Source organism: Notothenia rossii (genome assembly GCF_949606895.1).
Source record: "Notothenia rossii genome assembly, chromosome: 10".
NCBI lineage: Eukaryota > Metazoa > Chordata > Actinopteri > Perciformes > Nototheniidae > Notothenia > Notothenia rossii.
The window spans coordinates 32670046-32692096 of record NC_136908.1 but is presented as its reverse complement, the minus strand read 5'-3'; the positions used below and the strand labels follow the sequence as shown (position 1 = coordinate 32692096).

General features: G+C 40.1%; 1 protein-coding gene across 1 annotated transcript in view; it reads right to left on the bottom strand.

Moving 5' to 3' along the window:
* The window catches only part of LOC307023316 (uncharacterized protein), a 62905-nt gene that overhangs the window by 15328 nt on the left and 25526 nt on the right, over positions 1 to 22051 (bottom strand). The gene's annotated exons all lie outside the window — the stretch shown is intronic.

Here is a 22051-nt window from a genome sequence, read left to right as displayed (position 1 = left end):
GCTTCAAAATGTAAATATGCCGGATTTGAGCTTTTAGCTCATTTTCCATCCGTAGTCTCTCACATACAACATTTAAGAACATGACATTTATATACATAGCAAAAATATATACATGATATGCAGGAATAGCATGAGTAGCATATACAAGCATTAACCACATGGCAGTACAATGTAGCAGCTACGACATATAAAGTGCAAGAGAAGATAAAAGAGCCACATAAAGTGCAAGAGAGTGTTTATGCTGAGCTAAGCTAAGATTGTCCTTTGTCCCTTTTCCACCAAACCGGTTCCAGAGCCAGTTCCGGGCTAGAGCCTGATTAAGCTTTGGTTCTTCCTGTTTCCACCGCAGCGGAGCCGCACCTAAGCACCGTGGGGGATGTTGGCTTATCTGGCGCCAGCAGCTCACAGCCAAAGGGCGAGTGAGCGTGGGAGAGAGGGAGGGTGCACCGGTACCTGCGCTGTAGTTATTAGAATCTGGTGCTAGCTGCTCTAACGGATATAAGAAGAAGATGTTTCTACAATAATGTGGAGGGAGAGTCCTCTCCAGTCAGACTGAGAGGCTGATAACTACAGCTCAGTGAGGTAAAGGACTCTCTGAGTGTTTAGATAGTTAACTTTAGTCTAAGTTATCTCAGTGGGTCTGAAACGTTTTGATCACAATTTATGTAAACACATATTTCCAAGGCACTCCTTTATAATTATTGGGATAAACAGGTTTGAAATCATTCCAATGTATACTATAGGACAGGAAACCAAAGATATCGTTTAAAACTGGAGAGAAAAAAAAATATGCATGAATAAATAAATGTTATCTAGGTAAAATAAGATATAACAAAAATAAAATACATTTATTTGTTATTGGCTATATAAAATGTAAACCAATCTTTTTCATATGGGTGTTCTAGAGTTGTACCCACTAGATCTAGTAGTAATTCTGCTCAAAGTGCACCAGATTGAAGCATTTTACTTTAAAATGTTCAAAAAATCTGCCCGGGGGGGGCATACCCCGGACCCCCCTAGAGGATGTGACGTCCATCCCCCATTCTATTGTGTATTCCTTGGATACTCTATTGATCTTTATCTTTACTACTGTACGATTCTCTGGCTGGGGCGCCAGCTAAAATCTGGCCTAGGGCTGCAAATTGTCTAGAGCCGGTCCTGCAGGCAACACTAACCAGGCCTCGTGTGATTCTGTTTATTTTTACCTTACTTTGACCATCCGTTCGCTGTTATTGATCATTGTGGAGAGCAGGCCAGGCAGACGTTTTCCTGTTGTTTTGAAAAATACGCCGGTCAAATGTGCCTGTAGAAAATGGCTTATGCCACAATAGGATATCAACAAGTAGTCATAGTCAGATTAGCTTAGGTTGCTATGCTAACATCATCCATTTTACATCAGAGAAACTTTCATAACAGCGTTGTGATGCCAAATAGCGTCAATTCGTACTGAAACACATTCACTTATAGGGGGGTGGGATATTTATCAGCTGCTTGTGTCAGACAGTGAATACTTTCCAGCGGACGGTGCAGTGGGTTAACGGTAGACTAAACTCCGGTGGACGAGCAGCACTGCAATGGTCGGTAAATGCCGCTGAACCACATTAATAAACAATGAACCACGGCACTCTGGAGAAAAGTATAAGGGTTGAGAAGTAGTTATTTAATTTAATCTGGCTTCCTATGATTAAAAGAAACACGATCATCGGCCCGAAGCAATCCTCCATTGTTGTTGTTGTTGTGAGCGGAGATTGGGAGAAACGTAAACCGACGTAAACGGTGATGTCATGACGCAGCAGCGGCAGCACCAGTCTGGCTCTGAGCGGTGGAAACACAAGTGGTGCTACAGAGAAGAACCGGTTCAGCACCAGAAATCATGAAACTGACACCAGAAACATCCGACAGCGAGGTTTATTAAACCTTCCATTGAAGGTGTGTCTCACACTATGGTCTTCTTTTTCATGTTTCCCCTCTGCGTTCAGCCTTTCGTCTTCCACCATCTGTCTTTAATAGACAAGTTGTGTGTCGGGGTGTGTTCAGGTTCTCAGACTCTTTTCTTTTCACAATGCTCAGAGTTATTATTGTTGTCTAATAGGAGGTTGAGTCCTGCTGTACCTACATCTAAGTGCACTCTTGACAGTATGGTGAAAATCGAAACATCGAGTATCCATCCTGCTCATTAGGGACGCAACAACTAATCAACTTAATCTATTAAAATCGATGACCAAATTAGTTGCCAAGTAATTCAGTCGTCGATTCGTTGGGTCTATGTTGTTACTCTCTGTTTGCGAAGCTACGTCACTCTAAGAAAAAAAACATTCGAAAAATTGCGGAAGCGTAGAGAAGCACGGTCCGACTAAAATCTTCAACAGCGTGGGAGCACTTCACTTTAAACAACAGTAAAAAGTGTGTTACCTAAAAACTGTGTAAAATCGAACTTGCATGGCACGGGAGCACCACAGTGATGCGGGAACATCAACATAAAAAAAACCCATCCGATCAAGATCCCTCCGCTTCACGTCGGTCTCTGTGATCCAACCCAGTCTCACGGCATTTCGTGTTATAGTCACGACATTTAATCTATTGATTCGCGTTCACCAACACGATTTCCCCCTTTTTTTCATGTCATACAGAACGATTTTAAAAGCAATGTAATTCTATTGGTAGTGTGTTTTGTGCCTGCACCACGTCTTTTTGTCCGGTCGGGTCGTGGAAGACCGGAAGCTGTGGGGTTCATAAAAACATTTTCTTACTCAATATCAAGCCACGATTATTGTTTTTATTTTAAATCGTATAATGTCTGACTTTTTTTGCCGTCAGTGAGGAAAATAAATGGGGCTCAGAGCCTCAGATTACTGAAATCTGTATTTTTTAAATCTTTTTTTCCTTCTAATTTGTTATTCTTCTCTGAATAACACACTGTTATTTACTCAACAATAACACACAATTATCCTTGTTTTTTTTTTTTTTTTTTATTCTCTAATCTCTGGCTTTTTGGGCATCCGTCAGACGTAGGCCTCTTAGGGACATTGCGAGCATCATTGCAATACACACCCACTGAACTGATTACCCAAGATCCTCAGCTATGGTTTAAGCTCGGTGGTTGGATGTTTTAGCCGCAATGCACGTTGGGATATGGTGTTAACGCGATATGAAATCCGAAAGATTTCGGAGTTTAGGATGGCCGAAGACACTACACTACCCATAATCCTCAGCTATTATTTGGGACTACAGTCCCTATGCTTGAAAACCCTGTGATTAATCCTCAAGCTCTAGGATTTGGATGTCGGAGTGGCAGTGCGCCAAGGTTATGCCGAGCGTCAAACAGTACTTTGAAATGGAACGAAACCACGGCAGACTATGCTGGCTATGGTGTTTTGCAAAATGTCCTATCGGACGTCTCTAATGGGAACGTTTTAGTTTTTCCCCCAATTAGAAGTTGCCAGTATTAAACACATTGGTGTTATCAAATGTAAAACATATAATTAATAAATGTGTGAAAATTGCTTGTGTCCATAATGGGCAGCAATAATATTTACCCACATATATACAGCTCATTGTTACTTTGTAATTCTACTCCACTACAATTCAGAGTGTAGTGACCATGATATCCATTTGTTTTTTGCCTTTTTTGGAATCTTGCTTTTCAATCACATCTGGACATTTCTATATTTTTTCTCTCAAACTACAAGCGTCTATTCCTCGGTCAGCCCCACGACTGAATCAAAAACAAAGGACAAAAAACTAATGGTCACTACATCATTCTTAAAACTTGCTTTTGGATGAAGAACCGAAGGAAAAGTTTGTGTAGGAGCAGCGGCATCCAGACAAAGCAACAATGAAGACTGCACGAACATGGAAACGCCACAGGGGTAAATAAAGTTCAGAAGTCTCAAAAGTGTACAAATTGTGGAAAAAACTGGATGGATTGGAATTATTCCGTTAAGGAAGACATTTTGGAGTTTGGCCTATTGGAGTGACTTTGATGGACATTGAAACGGAATTATTTAATTTTGATGTCCACTGTGTAATATCATTAATGAACGGTGCAAGCAGACACACTACAGCATTAAACTATTTGAAAATAACTTTCTAAACTGCCCCCAAAATAGGTCTATGTATACTGATATTTATTCATGCACGATGCCCCCTGTTTCTGACTGGCTGGTCCCGATATCTGTATCGCACGGAAGTAGAGCGGGGAGCCCGGAGTGCTTTGTTAGGGGGTACTCTGTAACTTGTATTGGTGTTTTTTGCCATTAAAATCAGATTATTGTTATAACTTTTATTCCAGTGTTTTGAACTCCTTCTTTTATTAAATCTGACCAGGCTCTTCTAACGGACGGCGCGGAGCGGAGGTGGGCTTTAAGCCACCACCACTGTGTTTGCTCCTACAATTCTGGTGACCCCGACGTGATGAGTGCTGGTCTCTAGAAGGACCACTGGCAGCCAGCGGAAGGAAATTCAGTCCAGGGGAGGACACTTCGATACCACTGACAACTAAACCAGGGTGCCCTACATACATACAAAGGTAAGCAGATACCTGTTGATTACCAAAATCTGTTATTTGGCTATCCTACAAAATGTTAGAGTTGTCAGCGGCGTTCTCAGTGTTCTTAGTCACGTTAAAAAATACAATACATATTTTAGTTAAGTTATAAGTGTTTGTAAGAGTCGGGTAGCACATTCCCGTACCTTAACTCACTAAAGAAAGTGCTTAGAGTCGGGTAGAGCATTCCTGTACCTAAGGCACCAAGAGAGTTATAAGTTATTAAGTGTTTGTAAGAGTCGGGTAGTGCATTCCCGTACCTTAACTCACTAAAGAAAGTAAAGTGAACCAGCGAGGTCCCCGTGAGGTAGTCTAGTCCTGCACGAATGTATAAGGGAATAAACTCTGTGTGATTTTTTCCGTAGAAACTGTTTAATAATTGAGAGGAAAGAGCAGAAGTATAGTTTAAGTGTCGACAGGAGACAACATTTGCAGAGCTGAGAGCTTCATCAGACAGAGGAAGCTCATTCGTGGTCAGCTGCTGCCCTCTGGTGGTGAACAGGGTGTATAACAATATTCTGTGTTGTTTCACGCTGGAAACTTTGAATTTTGGATTCAGACTGTGTGCCCGTCTGAATTAAGGACAGGGCAGTCAAACAAATAGAATAAGGACATTAAGAGTAACGACAAGAATTGTCCAGTATATTAATAAATAGTATAAAAGGTAAACACATATCAACCTAGTCAGATAAAAAATACTAAGTCATAATGGAAGGAGAATTTGAATGAGAAGAGCGTGAGTTAAGAGCTTACGAGAACAGTGGGTTCAAGCAGAAAAATTGATTAGCAGTGGGATTAAAACGGCGGATCGTAAAAAGTCCTCCACAGATCTCCGTTTCCTACGCAATAAAATGATAGCTGAAGACAGAGTAGGAGCCGACGAGACATTCGGAAATCTGTCTGTTGATTGTTCTGTCTGTTGGTTGTCATTGTTGATTAGTAAAGGTCTTGTTTTATGTTGATAGATGTTTTGGTAATAATCTGTTGTTAATTGTTGAAAGAAGCCCCCTTCTCCTGAAAAGGCTGAGAGGTCCAGCCGGGGGGTGTCAGTATTTGTCTGTGAAAGTATCCCCCCCTCTTTCTGATTCTGTAGAAGAGGAGATCCTTTGTTTTATCAGCCACAAGAGCAGCAGTGTGTCTGCTTGCTCTTTTCTCTGATGCCTGAAAAAAGCAGTGGGTTTAAATAAGGAGTAGAAGATCAATGAGTGATCTGAAGTTGGAATGAATACATTGAAAATTAATAGATCAATTAGTTATTTGAAGTAGTAGATATATTGAAATAAATAAGAAACTATAATTTGTTGTTTTTAGCATAGTTTTTGTAGGATACAGTTACGTCACATTGTGGTTTTTATGAGAAGTTTTGAGAACTGATTGTTACCATTGCATTGCATTGTGAATTTCATGGTATTTGTCATTAACTAAGAATTGTACTTAAATATATTTCAAAGAAAAAATTATATTAGATACAGTAACATTAAGGGAAAGTAGAGAGAGGTTTGCTGAGTATATGAAGTACATTAAGGGTAAGGTTTTATTAAAATTAAATATAATAGTGGATTTTCCAACCTAGTGTGATTTATGAGAAGCTTGTGGACAGGAGAAGTACGATGTTGTCAAGAGTGGGAGTTTTCACAATGCTTTTTAGTTTTTATTTAAACAATTAAGTGATAAGGACAGAAAGCTGTTCCGTGATGATTTATTTAGGTTTCAGCTTTAGTAATAATGAAGATTACATTTTGTAATAATTCCTTTAAGTGTTCCAAAAAGATATTCATTAACTGTAATCAGATTACTTGTTTTTTTTAAATATAGCGCTAAATACAGTTAGTTTTGTATTTTGTTACAAATCTAACCATGCTTGTAACACAACTTAGATAAACAATTTGAAAATGAATAGAATAAGCAAGAAGATTAAAGATGAATTTATAGTGGTTAAGGAGGGTTTCCTTGTTTTGCCTATTAACTTAGAACTGAAGTAATAAAGAATAGGTAGACTACTACCATTAGTTGGTTTTAACATTCAAATGTTTCAGCATTCCTGACCATATAGACACTCAGCTGTTTTATGTTGTAACCCGTTGGGGGAGAGATTTAAATTGAGTCTTTCTCTAGTTGCTGATTTGCTGTGATTACAGCAGCATTGGATAGTTATGCACCACCTTTGGGTTGTACTCGGAATCAGTGTGTTGGTGGAAAGTTGCTAACTACAGAAACAGAAGAACTGTGCAAAGAACGCATCTGTGAGGAGGTTTTGACATTTTGCTTGTGCCTCGTTGTCAAGGCAACAGTGGTGTGAAGAGGAACTGCAGTTTTTGGGAATTTCTACTGTACAGAGGACAACGTGTGTCTACTGATTATACCACATTGATCCAAGAGTTACCATCGCAATGCCAGAGAGAGTTTCCTTGAGCCCACTGACCAGGGCCGTTTCTAGCTTTTTGAGGACCCTGCCACTGACTACAGCTGCAGAGGACAACACATCACTGACTGTTCTCATTATGACAAGATCTTGAGACAGACTTGTCTCAGACTGTTCAGACTCTGAAGAAATCATGCAATGATTTTACAACATAACTGTGCAAGAGTTTCCAGAGGGTGGTGTAGAACATTATGCTTAGTGTTTAACACTAGAACCGCCAACGGGTAAATTTTACCCGCAGCTGTTTTTTTTATTATATGTAACTTTTTTTCAATAAAATATTAACGTCTCCCAGTCCGTGACTTTAACTGAAAGTATGTTATGTAACACCCTGTGTTGTTAAAAATTGTCAATATGAAGTCAGATTGAAAAAATCACCAAAAATATGGCTATTTATACCTATTTCCGCCAGCGGGTAATATTTACCTCAGAAATGCAGCGCTCCTCGCGCTATTGATTTCGCGCGTAAACATAAACATGACGTGTTGCTATAGCAACGCCTTTTGTCTACTGCTGTAGATAGAGAGAGAGATTGAGAGATAGATAGATTGAGAGAGAGATAGATAGATATATTGATAGAGATTTAGAGAGATAGATAGATATATAGATTAATAGAGAGATAGATAGATAGAGAGAGAGAGAGAGAGAGAGAGAGAGAGAGAGAGAGAGAGAGAGAGATAGATAGATAGATAGGGAGAGCCGGTTATATTTCCAAAATAGACAAAAGAAAGAGACTCATGAACGTACAGGAAGAGGCACGAGCGTTGCTAAACCGTCTGAGCGAAGCAGAGTCTGATGGTGGGGAAGTATCAGGACTGAGTGATGTGTCCTGGGTTTGTTCTGCCTCTGATGGGTCATCTGACACTGATCCTGAGCCTCCGCGGAACGTGAGGCCGTCCCATCCTGATCCCCCCGCTTGCACCCCCGCTGGTCCTACTGTAGGCCTACCAGCCCATGCAGAAGGTATGATGATTCTTGTTTTTTATTTCCTACTTTTCTACAAATCTTAGGCTATAAGATATCAAGGCATATAGATAATGCCTTTTCTTTTTACAAATGATCTTTTCATTGCTTTTTCGAGGATGTAATATTATCAAATAAACATTTATGAAATATACTTTAGTCTAAAGTAGGGTTTTCCTCTCTCCTATTTAGTGTGTGCCACTGAGCCGTCACCAGCCCAAGAGATCGGGAAAGATGGCACAGTGTGGACGGTCATGGAGCCTTGCGGAGGCGCAGGGAGACGGCAGATACAGAACATCCTCACGGAGTCTGCTGGCCCCACTCCACTCGCACGTCACAACATTACTGACAAACTCACAGCATGTATGTGTCTGTGTGATAATGTAATGTTGGAGGAAATCCGTGATTGCACAATTGCTGAAGCGCGGAGAGACAGAGCCACCTGGGATGTCTCTATTATGGAGCTGAAGGCCTTTATTGCACTTGCGGACCTGCCCTTCAGCGGTGCTGGTGCAGAAGAGCGCAGGAGAATGACCTGCGTGGTGAAGGCGCACTGCATGCAGAATAAAACGTTCTGCAAATGTATCTTAGAAACAAAATCAATGACCTCTTGCCTTTGACCAGTATAGTGTTATCAACAGCTCCCGGAAACGTAAGTTCTAATAATATTACACTAGATAGTAAACTAGAATGCTTTTCAGCCATAAACCTTGAACAATTAAATTCAATGATTCTCTCTTCTAAACCATCAACGTGTATCTTAGACCCGATTCCAACTAAGCTGTTAAAAGAAGTTTTTCCATTAATTAGCACTTCTTTATTAAATATTATGAATATGTCTTTATTATCAGGCTATGTTCCAAAATCATTCAAAGTAGCAGTGATAAAACCGCTTCTTAAAAAGCACAACCTCGATCCAGAGGTTTTAGCCAACTATATACCTATTTCTAATCTTCCGTTCCTCTCAAAAATTCTTGAGAAAGCAGTCGCAAAACAGCTGTGTGATTACTTAAGAAACTATGATTTATTTGAAGATTTTCAGTCTGGCTTTAGAACACAACATAGCACAGAGACAGCTCTGGTTAAAGTCACAAATGACATTCTAATAGCCTCTGACAAGGGACTTGTCTCTATTCTTGTCTTGCTCGATCTTAGTGCTGCATTTGATACTATCGACCATGATATCCTATTGCAAAGACTAGAGCACTTAGTTGGCATACAGGGAACTGCTTTAGGCTGGTTTAGGTCTTATCTATCTGAACGCTCTCAGTTTGTACGTGTCAACGATGAATCTTCCATGCAAACCAAAGTTAGCCATGGAGTGCCACAGGGCTCAGTGCTTGGACCTATTTTGTTCACCCTATATATGCTTCCGTTAGGCAATATTATAAGGAATCATTCTGTAAACTTTCATTGTTATGCGGATGATACTCAACTATATTTATCAATCAAGCCTGATGAAATTAATCATCTAAATAAAATTCAAGACTGCCTCAAGGACTTAAAAACGTGGATGACCTTAAATTTTTTGATGTTAAACACGACCAAAACTGAAGTTATTGTACTTGGCCCGAAGAATCTACGAAACAAATTATCTAAAGATATATTAACTATGGATGGCATTAATTTGGCCTCCAGTGAGACTGTAAGGAATCTTGGTGTTATATTTGATCAGGATTTATCCTTTAACACCCACATAAAATCCATTTCAAGGACCGCCTACTTCCATCTACGTAACATTGCAAAAATCAGGCATATCTTGCCTCAAAACGATGCAGAGAAACTAGTCCATGCATTTTTTACTTCAAGGCTGGATTATTGTAACTCCTTATTATCAGGGTGTACCAAGAAGTCAGTCAAGTCGCTTCAGCTGATTCAAAATGCTGCAGCTCGTGTACTAACCAGAGTTAGGAAAAGGGACCACATTACTCCTGTTCTGGCTGCCTTACACTGGCTCCCTATAGAACACAGGATAGAATTTAAAATTCTTCTTCTCGCCTACAAAGCCCTTAATGGGCAGGCGCCATCTTACCTTAAAGAACTCATTATACCCTATTGTCCTACTAGGGCATTGCGTTCCAAGAATGCAGGGTTGTTGGTTGTTCCTAGAGTCTCTAAAAGTACAATGGGAGCCAGAGCCTTTTCTTATCAAGCACCACTTTTATGGGATCAGCTTCCAGTTTGTGTTCGGACGGCAGACACCCTATCCGTTTTTAAGAGTGCGCTTAAGACCTTCCTTTTTGATAAAGCTTATAGTTAGGGCTGATTAGATTCAGCCCCTAGTTTTGCTGATATAGGCTTAGTTTGTCGGGGGACATCTTACTTCTTCCTTCTCTCTGTCTATACCTGTGTACTCTCATGTTCCGATTAACCCAGCTTCCCCAAATTTATTTCTTTTTGGTGTCTATATACGCCGGGATCCGGAGTCATGGATGATCCTGTGGTCCTGTGTCATGGATTGCGAGTCCTGGATCTTGAGTCGTGGCTGCGGTCCTGGATCATAAGTCCTGGATGGATATCCTCGTGGATTCATCTTCTTATTATACACACATGCATTTCAAAACATTTGGACTACCTATGTTGCAAATGTATTATCTTTTCAATTTACACACGGCATCTATTGCACGTCTGTCCGTCCTGGGAGAGGGATCCCTCCTCTGTTGCTCTCCCTGAGGTTTCTCCCATTTTTCCCTTTAAACTGTGGGGTTTTCTCTGGAAGTTTTTCCTTGTACGATGTGAGGGTCTAAGGACAGAGGGTGTCGTATTGTCAAACTGATATTCTGTACAAACTGTGAAGTCCACTGAGACAAATGTAACATTTGTGATATTGGGCTATATAAATAAACATTGATTGATGATTGATTGATTGATCAAGTGTGGGGATGCTGGGTGTGGCAAATGCACAGCCAAGGTGCTCAGTGTTTGCAATAATTGTGTTTGAGTGTTTGTGAAGCGTTGTGATCGATGTGTTCGTTCTTATTGTTCTTCTTCTCTGATATTTTTTGTTATTTGTATACGTTCTGTGTTATCTGTTGTTCAATTATATAACAAATACATTATTATATTAATTTATATTATTGTCATGTTGCTGTTTTTTTATGAGTAGAAGGCTATCAGAAGATATGAAGCCTTTTTACCTTTACGAAACACAAGCCTAACATCAAGCGTTTATTAGCGAGAGTGGGTAATATTTCTACCATAGAATATGCAGCGATCCTCGCGCTGTTGATTTCGCGGGGAAAACATAAACATGACGTGATGCTATAGCAACGCCTTTTGTCTACTTGTGTTCCTATAGATAGAGAGAGAGATAGATAGATGGATAGATATATATATATATATAGATAGAGAGATAGACAGATAGATAAATATAGATAGAGAGAGAGAGAGATAAAGATATATACCTAAACAAAACACAAGTCTAACACTAAGCATTTAAATCAGCACTGTAGCGATATTTTATACTTCATGCTATCTGTACAAACTATATAATATGAAAAGCTGAAAGTCCACAGATTATATTGGTATACATATCATCCCTGTGCGATCAAAACTCACTGTTCTGTATGGTACATTGTACCTTGGAAATCAATAGCGGGTAAACTTTACCCGTTGGCGGTTTTAGGTATACAGCGACCTTTGACGGTTCTAGTGTTAAGAAGAGAGGCTGATTGTTTAAATGATGGTTTGGAATGCTGAAAAGATTAAAGTTTAATATCCTTGTTTAGCAAACAAGACATCTGATTAATCTTGACATAGAAACTAGCTATGGGTAAAACGTGTGGTCGTTATACCATTGTTATCATGAACAAAAAATAAATAGGGAAATAGTATCTGCTTAAAGATGAACGGATTTCATATCCTAGAGAGGATTAGTTATATTGTGAATACTCCACAAGGTATTTACTAATGTATTTTAAAGAACCAAATTTAAAGAAATTGAATTGACTTGATAAATAAGTAAAGATAAAAAGTTGTATTACCCATTAATCAATCAATTGGTAAATTAAAAATAGCAGTAAAGAAGAAACTATTAGAGTAAAAGGAGAAAATAATCCTAACACACACTGAAGGTACTGTGGGATAAAGGGGGAGACATGATGGAAATATTCACTACACTTTCAGCAGTGGGTGTTTTGGAGTTAGGAATATAGAGTAGAACAGATTCTTCAATCTTTTCATCATGTTTACAAATTATTATTTTCGAGTTTTTATTCAAGTGAGAATTGGGTAGTGTTTTAAGTTGTTACAGTATTCATCTACAGTTTAAAGGGAGAGTTTTAGTAACCACTCAATAAAATCAGACAAATGTTTATTTATATAGGTCATGTTGAAGGGAAAGCTAGTTCTAAACAAAATGTAGTATTTCAATTTGAGGTATAGGTTTCACCATTGTGGCATATATTACTACAGGAGAACTTTTTATGGGGAAATAACTGTTGTTTGTAGTCCAATATGTAGAGTTTAAAATAAAATTAAAATTAAAAACAGTTAATTGAATTTTGGAAAAGCAATATAATGTGTTAAGAAATAAATGGTAGAGCTTTACAGAATGATGTTTTGATTCAAGAAGATAATGATATGCACAAGTTTCTGAAATAGATCTATTAGACATTTTAATATAGATTAGGTGTCAATAAACAGCAGTAGTAGTACTATAAGGAAGTTACATTGTTGGCTAACAAATTTCAGGAAATGTGGGAAGCAGCTGTCCCAATGAAGATTTAGAGATTTCTTGAAAATTAAAGTTGTAATCGTGAAGTAATAAATGATGGCGCTCCATATATGACAGATTTTTGGAGACAAAGGATACTGGCCTATGCTGAAATTGGAAAAAGTGTTAGTGATTTGCATGTCGTAAACAAATTGATAAAATTGATTATTGTTATTGATTAAGAATATTAATGTAAAAGGCCGTTATCCGCAGGTTCACATTTGTCAGGCTTTGTGTCATTAGTACATTAATAAAGTTTATTGATAATTTGTTTGTTTAAACATCTGAAGAAAATGTTGCTGCGACACTGGAACAACTTTGTTGTATTGTTTGACATCAACACAATGATGTCACTAGTAAAAACTCCAGCTGGTAGAATATAAAATTGCACTATAGGACATGAGATCTCAAGACTGACTTTGCAAAGACTGAATGAATGTGAATTGATTTGTCAATTCCTGACTGTTACAGTAACACTGACCCACCGACAAAGGTAATTTTATTTTGGCAATGGATTTTTGACTGTGCTATATTAGTTGAACCATTGTGAGACATGACGCATGAACTTTGTCTGACTCTGCATGATCCCTGCATGGCTTGATGACTATGTAACTTGATTTTTAACATTGCTGATTCTTTTTGACAGGTGAAAGTTTTCCCGATGATGAGTCATAGGATTTTGAAATAACTTTGTACAGATGTAGCAATGAATTTCAGACTCCAGCTTACAGCTTCCTGCCTACGACCTGCCAAAGACCAGTATAGAGGAATGTTAAGCCCTCCCACTATTTTCCAAGAGGGCGTTGCCAGATTTTCAATTTCAGGTTTTAACCAGGAGATGGCGCTTCATTCACAAATACAGAAAGAAAAGTTTCATGGACTTTCAGTTGTGTTTTGAAGAGCATTTGAACACATCAATATTTTAGATCAACTAAAATATATCTAATCTTGTAATTCAATAATATATAGTCTTTATATATTAAATAATCATAATTATAATGTAAATGTTTACATTACACTTCTTTATTTGTTATGCTCATACTTTAACCTTTACAATCGTTTGCTTTAATATGCAGTATATTTTTTGTATATTTTTGTGTTTGCTTCCCCCTGCTCCCTTTCGGACACATACTGTATGATTTATTATTATTATTAATATGAAGATATTATTAAGATAAGATAAGATGTTACTTTATTGATTGAACATTTTAGTTTAGAATGTGCTGTCCCACGGTAATTCAGAAGGCTCACAGGTCACATTCCGACCATTATTTAAAACAATATGTGCTTTCACACCGTCTACAGTTTGATTTGTATAGAGGGAGCTCTGTCAGTTTTCGAATTACCCATTTGCTTTCGGGGAGCCCTATTTTTCAGAGCACATCCTGCTACTAAATATGTCACACGCACGCTCTGTTGACTGGCGCAGCAGCACGGATGCGATCAATTGCTATAAAAACCCTCTTCTGCTAATACAGACGGTGTCACTATACCGGCGGATGTGGCCGTTGTTGAAACCTCTTCAGGCTCCGCATCGGCAGGCCTCTCCCTCGGTGTGGAGCTGTCAAGCTCGACCCTAACGCTGCTTACAGCCGGCCAACTAAAAGTTGTTTTCCGTTCACGTTGTCATTTTTAGACTCCTTCGCTTCTTTGCTTGTGAATCCAAAAGCTGTGACGCTTGGCTGTTTTCATTTTGCCATATTTTTTATTACAAAGCCAGAGTTAAAAAAATATCAATATGAACATTTCAAATACCGCGCCGGCATCACCGCCATAACCATAGCAACGTAAGTAAGAATGCAGCGCCGCCACGTACAGACGGCAACACCCAGACATATTCACAAATATAAAACAAATATTCAGAAACTGTAATGAACAATAACTATTATTTATTTCAAGAACTGTTATTTACAGAAACTCAACATTTCTAATCTGTGTGACACAAATATGCACGATTGTTTTGGGCTCCCCCTATTTCTCTCAAAGTCAGCCTTCAGGGGAGCTCCCTCCCTCTTCGGGGGAGCCAAGCTCCCCCTAGCTCCCCCCCATTTCGAACAGTGTCTGTGGCTGAATGGCCAGTGATTAGGTGCGGCGCATTTATCATAGGTGATCAGAGCTAACTGCCTGCCGTCAGATTTCATTTAAAAAACAGATCTGATTTTAAGACTATTTCTGCACTCATAAAGAATGATAAGAATAAGAATAATGCGTATTGAACTGGTTTCATTAATTAGTGAGTTTATTTAACACTAGAACAGCCAATCGGGTCAATTTATGTGATGTGTGTTGTGTGTGTGCAATGTAACTTTTTTTCAATAAAATATTAAAGTCTCCCAGTCCGTGACTTTTCCTGGAAGTGTGTTATGTAGCACCCTATGTTGTTAAAAATTGCATTCTAATAGCGGGATTTGACGGGTTTAGGTAGGCCTATACAAAAACCTCTGGCGGTTCTAGTGTTAAGGTAATTAGGTACAGTAGAAGCCCTTTTTTATCAGTAACGAATTTAGCAGTTGAACATAAAAGTCAACAAACTGAGGTCACTTGCAATGACAGTGTTGTGTCTAACTGTAAGCTTGTCACTCAGAGTAACCTACCGTTAATTTAGCTGCTGGAGCAGAAAGATCAAGGGGGGAGGGGGGGAGAGAGCTGTGGTTGATGGGCCATTAGTTGTGTAAATACACAGCTGAGAGCTGCCGTTTCATTCAGACTGTTTAAAAAACGGTAACAACGGACTACTTTTCTTAGCGGATGCATGTCAATTTAAATCAATAAATACAACTATTTTTTAAATCAATACAACTATTTTTTAAATCAATAAAAACATTTTCTAAATCCATAAAAGCATTTCAATTAATATTGGGAGTCATGTCGTTACTTTGTTGAGAATGTGGCCGTGTAATAAGCGGGATAATTTGCAGCGACTTGTTCCTTATGGGGAAAATAACACCCGTCATGTGTGTGTAGAGGTGTGTGTGGTTAAAACACTTTCATGAAGTGAAGGAATTTCCTTCTATAAAACAGCTGTGGGCAGAAGTGAGTGTCACGGACATGAATTCATAGATCAAGGCAGACTGGTGCACACACTCTCCTGTCCTGCCAGGCGACACGCCCGTTCTAAGCCGTGTCCCTCACTCCTCACATCCCAAGCATCCCCGAAAAGTGTATTATGTTGTTACATCTCAGATGTTATGTTTCAGTTGTGCTCTGTCTATGTTCAGTGATGCAAACTTGTCACCTTTCGGCGAAATTCGCCGTTTTGAATCCAAAATAAGTCGTTTGTGTGATTCATGTAGATCTGCAATAAAAATATTTTTGGGGTATGGGGGGGTCTGGGACCCGGAGTAATCTGCGGCCGTGAGCTGTTATGTGCCATCATGACACGCATGGTGTTATTTTTTGATATATTATAATGAAGTACGAGCTGTGTGCTCGAGTCTTCCTGCCTGTCGGCTCTGCTCATGGATGTATAATAAGGCTCTGCTGCTCCGAGATGATGCTCTAGCTTCAGCAGCTACATTACCTACGGGTGCGTTCGTTAATATTAGCTGTGCGTCCGGTGTCACTGTGGCACAGACTGGACCGCTGTTGAACAGCTGTTAGAACGGGCCGTTCAGGTGTTCAGAGCAGAGCTGCCTGTCGTAGCGGCAGAGCGTGATGTGAACTGAAACGTTTTTCTGTGGCAATATTATTTAAGGAATCGTTGAGCTAGCTAGCTAGCATACATTGTCACTATCTGCTAACGTTAGCTTTAGCCTTCTATTTCTAATAGTTTTTTTCATAGGCTATAAACAGAGGTGGTATAAGTATATATATATTGTACTTGAGTAAAATTAGAAGTACTCAGATCTTGTACTAGAGTAAAAGTAGAAGTAGGCCTACTCAAATCTTGTACTTGAGTAAAAGTAGAAGCACTCAGGTCTTGTACTTGAGTAAAAGTAGAAGCACACAGATCTTGTACTTGAGTAAAAGTAGAAGTACTCAGGTCTTGTACTTGAGTAAAAGTAGAAGTACTCAGATCTTGTACTTGAGTAAAAGTAATAGTCCCAGAGTGTAGGAATACTCTGTTACAGTAAAAGTCCTGCATTCAAAATGTTCCTTAAGTAAAAGTAGAAAAGTATTATCATCAAAATATAGTGAAAGTAGCGACAGTAAAAGTAGTCATTGTGCAGATTGGTCCATTTCAGAATAATATATATGATATGTTTTATAATGATTGATCATGAAAGTGTTCTCAAAGCTGGTAAAGGTGCAGCTAGTTTGAATGACTTTGTATACTGCAGGGTAGCTTGTGGATTTACTCCAGGTGGAACTAAAGTCGGAATTAACAGTTGATTATATTTCACATCATTCATCCACATCTGTAAAGTAACTAAAGGTATTACATACATGGAGTGGAGGAAAAGTACAGCATGTACCTCTGAACTGAAGTGGAATAGAAGAACAAATTAGCAAAACATTGAAATACTTAAATAAAGTACAAGTATCTCAAAATTGTGCCCAAGTATAGTACTTGTTGAGTTTATGAACTTAGTTACTTTACACAGGGGTGGGGAACCTTCGGCCTCCGGGCCGTATACGGCCCGCGAGACCATTTGGTACGGCCCTCGAGGTAATTTATAAACACACGCAAAAAAGAAAAAAATTCAAGAAATCTAGCCAAGGTCAGGGTCCTTGAACAAAACACGAGCCCAACGTGTCATCACGTGGTATATGTCTCGTCTGACAGGAGTGTAGTTCTAACGGAGAGCACCAGAACGCGGCTCCGGGCCGGGACTTCACAAATTGCAATACCCATAGGGAGCTGTACACATGCCGCAGTTTTTGCGTGGCTGTGTCTTTTGTTGAAAGCCCAGTGGCGATCTGTTCATCTGTCATACTGATCATACAGTCAATAACGTTGTTGTTATTAGCATCTGGTTAGCTAGCTATGCTAACGAATATGAGAAGCTTTTTCTCCAACCAGTGAGGTAAAGGCACATCTTTATATGATCATTATAGTTATAGAAAAATAAGAGAATAAAGTAAACAGGTATACAATACTAATATGACAGTAACAAAAAGTTGTTATTAATAAACAAGAATACAGTTTAAAAGGGAAGTGATTTGTAAAATATCCATAAAGAAAAAACTCTGCTTACAGTTCTGTTTCATATGGGATTTGAGAGATGTATCCATAGATCTCTTCATGTTGCTCTCAAAGTGCACCAGATTGATGCTTTTAACTTCAACATTTAAAACAACATTAACAACATTAACCTCCGAGATGAGGTTAGATCCGCCCCCCACTTAAATCATGTCCACATGGATATGAAACTAAATACATTTGCACACATCTTGTGTCCATATCGTACGTAACAATGGACTATTTTTCTTAGCGGATGCATGTCAATTTAAATCAATACATACAACTATTTTTTAAATCAATAAAAACATTTTCTAAATCCATAAAAGTATTTCAATTAATATTGGGAGTCATGTCGTTACTTTGTTGAGAATGTGGCCATGTAATAAGCGGGATAATTTGCAGCGACTTGTTCCTTATGGGGAAAATAACACCCTTCATCCAGATGAGGATCCCTCCGCTACGCTTTGGGATCCTGATCGACCGACGAAGTTCCATTAAAATATATATATTTTTGGTGAATTACTGAGTTTAGGAACGTTAATAACGTTTTAATGAAGTTGAATACAGTATATTCATATGTGTCAGTGATTTCATGTCAATTCGGCGAACATAAACATAAATGATCGTGGTGAAGATGATGATTAAATTAGGATTAAAAATCGAGAGCTGGGCTGCATTTCCTCGCGTTCGTTTTTTTCGAATAACAAAATTATTTTGTTAAATAACAACATGGTGATGTTTTGTAAATGATTACATGTCTCTTATTTAGCACAGTAGCATGATATCCGTGACATATGGATCTTAACAAAGTTCCGCTGTACATCCAGCGTACTGTATCTGACTTTATTTCTCATGAGCTCCAGTGTGGAACCCCACTGCACCCCCTGGTGGATCAATGATCCATTGCAGCTGGCTTCATTATAATTACATTTATCTATCACGGGGGCGGTCTCAAGTCAAGCTGGAGGTTTTCCCTTGAGCGAGGGCAGATCACGTACCAATCACGGCCCTCGCGTTTCAAACTGTCTGAAATGAATCGCTACATCTGTAGGTGAAGATGAGTATTCTGAAGTATCTTATTTGGGAAACATGGTCTCTGTAGTTTGGAGGACAATGTTTCCAGGAGGGGTATAATGGGTTTGTTGTTCAATTTAGTAATTTCATTTTAAGAACCATGACCTACGCACAGTAGAACAGTCCTTAGGACTAAGACACAGTTTAGTAGAACAGTCCTTAGGACTAAGACGCAGTTTCTGGGCCGTCTATCACCCCCAATCTCAGGGAAGGGTAGAAAGGATGAGCCAGAACATCAAACAGAAACTCAGCAAAGCATGCGAGGAGACAGGCATGAAATGGTTAGACGCCTTGCCTCTGGCCCTTTTGTCAATCAGGAGCTCTATTAACCGAGGGACAGGTTTCTACCCATTTGAGCTGACCCATGGCCATCAGTTCCCGGGCCCAGGAGCCCTGAGCGTAGGAAAGGAAGTAGAGGTCATGAGTTCGAAACCTTATTGCCAGCAACTTGAGGGGTGGGTATCAGACTTCTCCACACAGTTTGCTGACGCCAAAGGGGGACCCGAGGAGCACGAGGACAACACAGCGGAGTTCGTCCAGGCCTAAGTGGCTCAACCCCAGGTTCTCCGGCCCCCACCGAGTGACCCAGAGGACCTTTCATGCCGTCCACCTAGGAGGAAAGGGGGACAACTGGTACCACTGGAGCCAGTGTGCGGTCGGGAAACCACCGGCTGGGACCTTGGACGACATCAGGACGGACCTGGCTCTCGTCTAGGACTCGACCCGGAAGCTGCCATCAATGGACTGGAGGAGCAGGATCCTGAGGACATCCATCCAGCAGACGGCCCAGAAGCCGCTGTCAGCAGGCTGGGGGATATCACGAGGAAGCAGAGGAGTCTACTTCTCTCTGATCAGATTCATCAGTTCCACCATTGAAGGAAAAGCTGCCCCTCCCCCTCCGTACCAAATGCCCTTGTTGGCTTGTGCACAGGGAGAGGACGAGTACGATGACAATTTTTTTAACCTATTTTGGTCTCCCTCCACTGTCATAAGAAGTTGTTATGGTGGACTGTTCCTAAAAGTTTAAAGTGCTCTAAATCCCAGCTTCAGATGGATTTATATAAATGGTGGGGGACAGACACAGTAGAAAAGAATGACAGTGGTTATGTTTCAAACGCTGTGTATAAGTTGATCTCTTGAGGTGAGATCAAAAGGGGGAATTCAATTTAACAGATATTGTTCTAAACTGTATTAAAGTAAACATGTATTATTTTAAACTGTATTGAAGTGAACATGCATTATTTGGGAATGTTTTCAAGTAATCCTATATATATAACCTTCTCACTTACACTCACTGACCCAGATACCAGCACACACACATATTCTTTTCAAGGTTCTTTCTGGGGCCAATATATCTGTGTACAATGTTTGATTGTCCTCACTGACCCAGATACCAGCACACACACATATTATTTTCAAGGTTCTTTCTGGGGCTAATATATCTGTGTACAATGTTTGATTGTCTGGGAAATAATAGTTTGTGTGAAATATTCCTTGGGAAAGTAAAGGAGTGAATTCAGGTGCAAGATAGAGATTGACTCTGTCCTTGTTTACTTCCGAAGCTCTCACGCTCTGTTCAGAAGGAAAATACTTTGTCCCAGAACTCTGATTCGCTGTATTGGGCCCGACCCGAAGTGAATCCAATCAGTAAGAACACCTAGGGGAGTGAGCAACCGACACAACTCCTCCCCACAGACTCTCTGATTCGCTTAGGATTAAAATCAAACAATTAGAGATTTGGGGGGGGGGGGGGGGGGGTTCGGGGGGGCGACAGACACAGACGACACAACTCTGCCCCCAAATAGGTCTATGTATACTGATGTTTATTCATGCACTATACCCCCTGTTTCTGACTCGCTGGTCCCGATATCTGTATCGCACGGCAGTAGAGCGGGGAGCCCGGAGTGCTCTGTTAGGGGGTACTCTGTAACTTGTATTGGTGTTTTTTGCCATTAAAATCTGATTATTGTTACAACTTTTATTCCGGTGTTTTGAACTCCTTCTTTTATTAAATCTGACCAGGCTCATCTAACGGACGGCGTGGAGCGGAGGTGGGCTTTAAGCCACCGCCACTGTGTTTGCTCCTAGAGGAGGAGGAGGAGCAGGAGCTTAATAGAAGAAGGGAGCAACTAAGGAAAATAAAGGAAACGTTGGAGTGACTGCCTAAAGTCTGTTGCTACAGTGGAAGAAGCAATCCTGCTGGCCAAAGAGCTCACAGCTGCATGTCAGAGGGGAGGTTCCCACTTCTTTAAATGGATGAGCAACCGTCGCAGGGTGCTGTCCTCAATTCTCGAAGCTGACAGAGCTAAAGAAGTGAAGGAGCTGAACCTGGACAGAGATCCACTCCCAACTGAGAGAGCACTTGGAGTGCAATGGTGTGTGGAAGATGACCATTTTACATTCAATGTCAGCATCAAGCCACAACCGCACACAAGGAGGGGAATATAATATATGGTGAGCTCCATCTATGATCCTCTTGGGTTCCTTGCACCCTTCACTCTGCCTGCCAAGCTATTACAAGAGCTGTGTAGCACTAGCTACGGTTGGGATGAGAAAATACCTGGTTAGTTTTCTAAGCAGTGGGTTACATGGAAGCTAGATCTTCAGAGGATGTCTGACTACAAGTTAAAAAGGTGCATCAAGCCCAGAGACTTTGGCCAACAGATCCAAGCACAACTACACAATTTTTCGGATGCAAGTGAGCAGGGGTACGGCACAGTGAGCTACTTGAGACTGGTAAACCACAATAACAACATTCACGTGGCATTCAAGATGAGAAAGGCAAGAGTAGCTCCTCTCAAGAAGATCACAATCCCCAGGATGGAGCTTGCTGCCGCAGTGCTGGCTAAAAGGGTGGACACATTACTTAGAACAGAGTTGCAACTACAGTTGGAAAGCTCTATGTTTTGGACCAATAGCCAATCTATGCTCAAATACATTGCAAACCAACACACAAGGTTTCACACATTTGTTGCGAACAGGATCTCCATCATCAGGGAATCCATAGAGATAACCCAATGGCACTCTGGGAACACAAAGATCAATCCTGCTGATGTCGCCTCTAGAGGACAAAAGGCCAACACATTTATGGAGAACAGAACATGGATCCATGGCCCAGAAATGCTCTGGAAGTCAGAAAAGGACTGGCCGCTGTTTCCCCTGGAATCCATCTCTGTCTCCTGCGATGATTTAGAGGTCAAAAGAAAT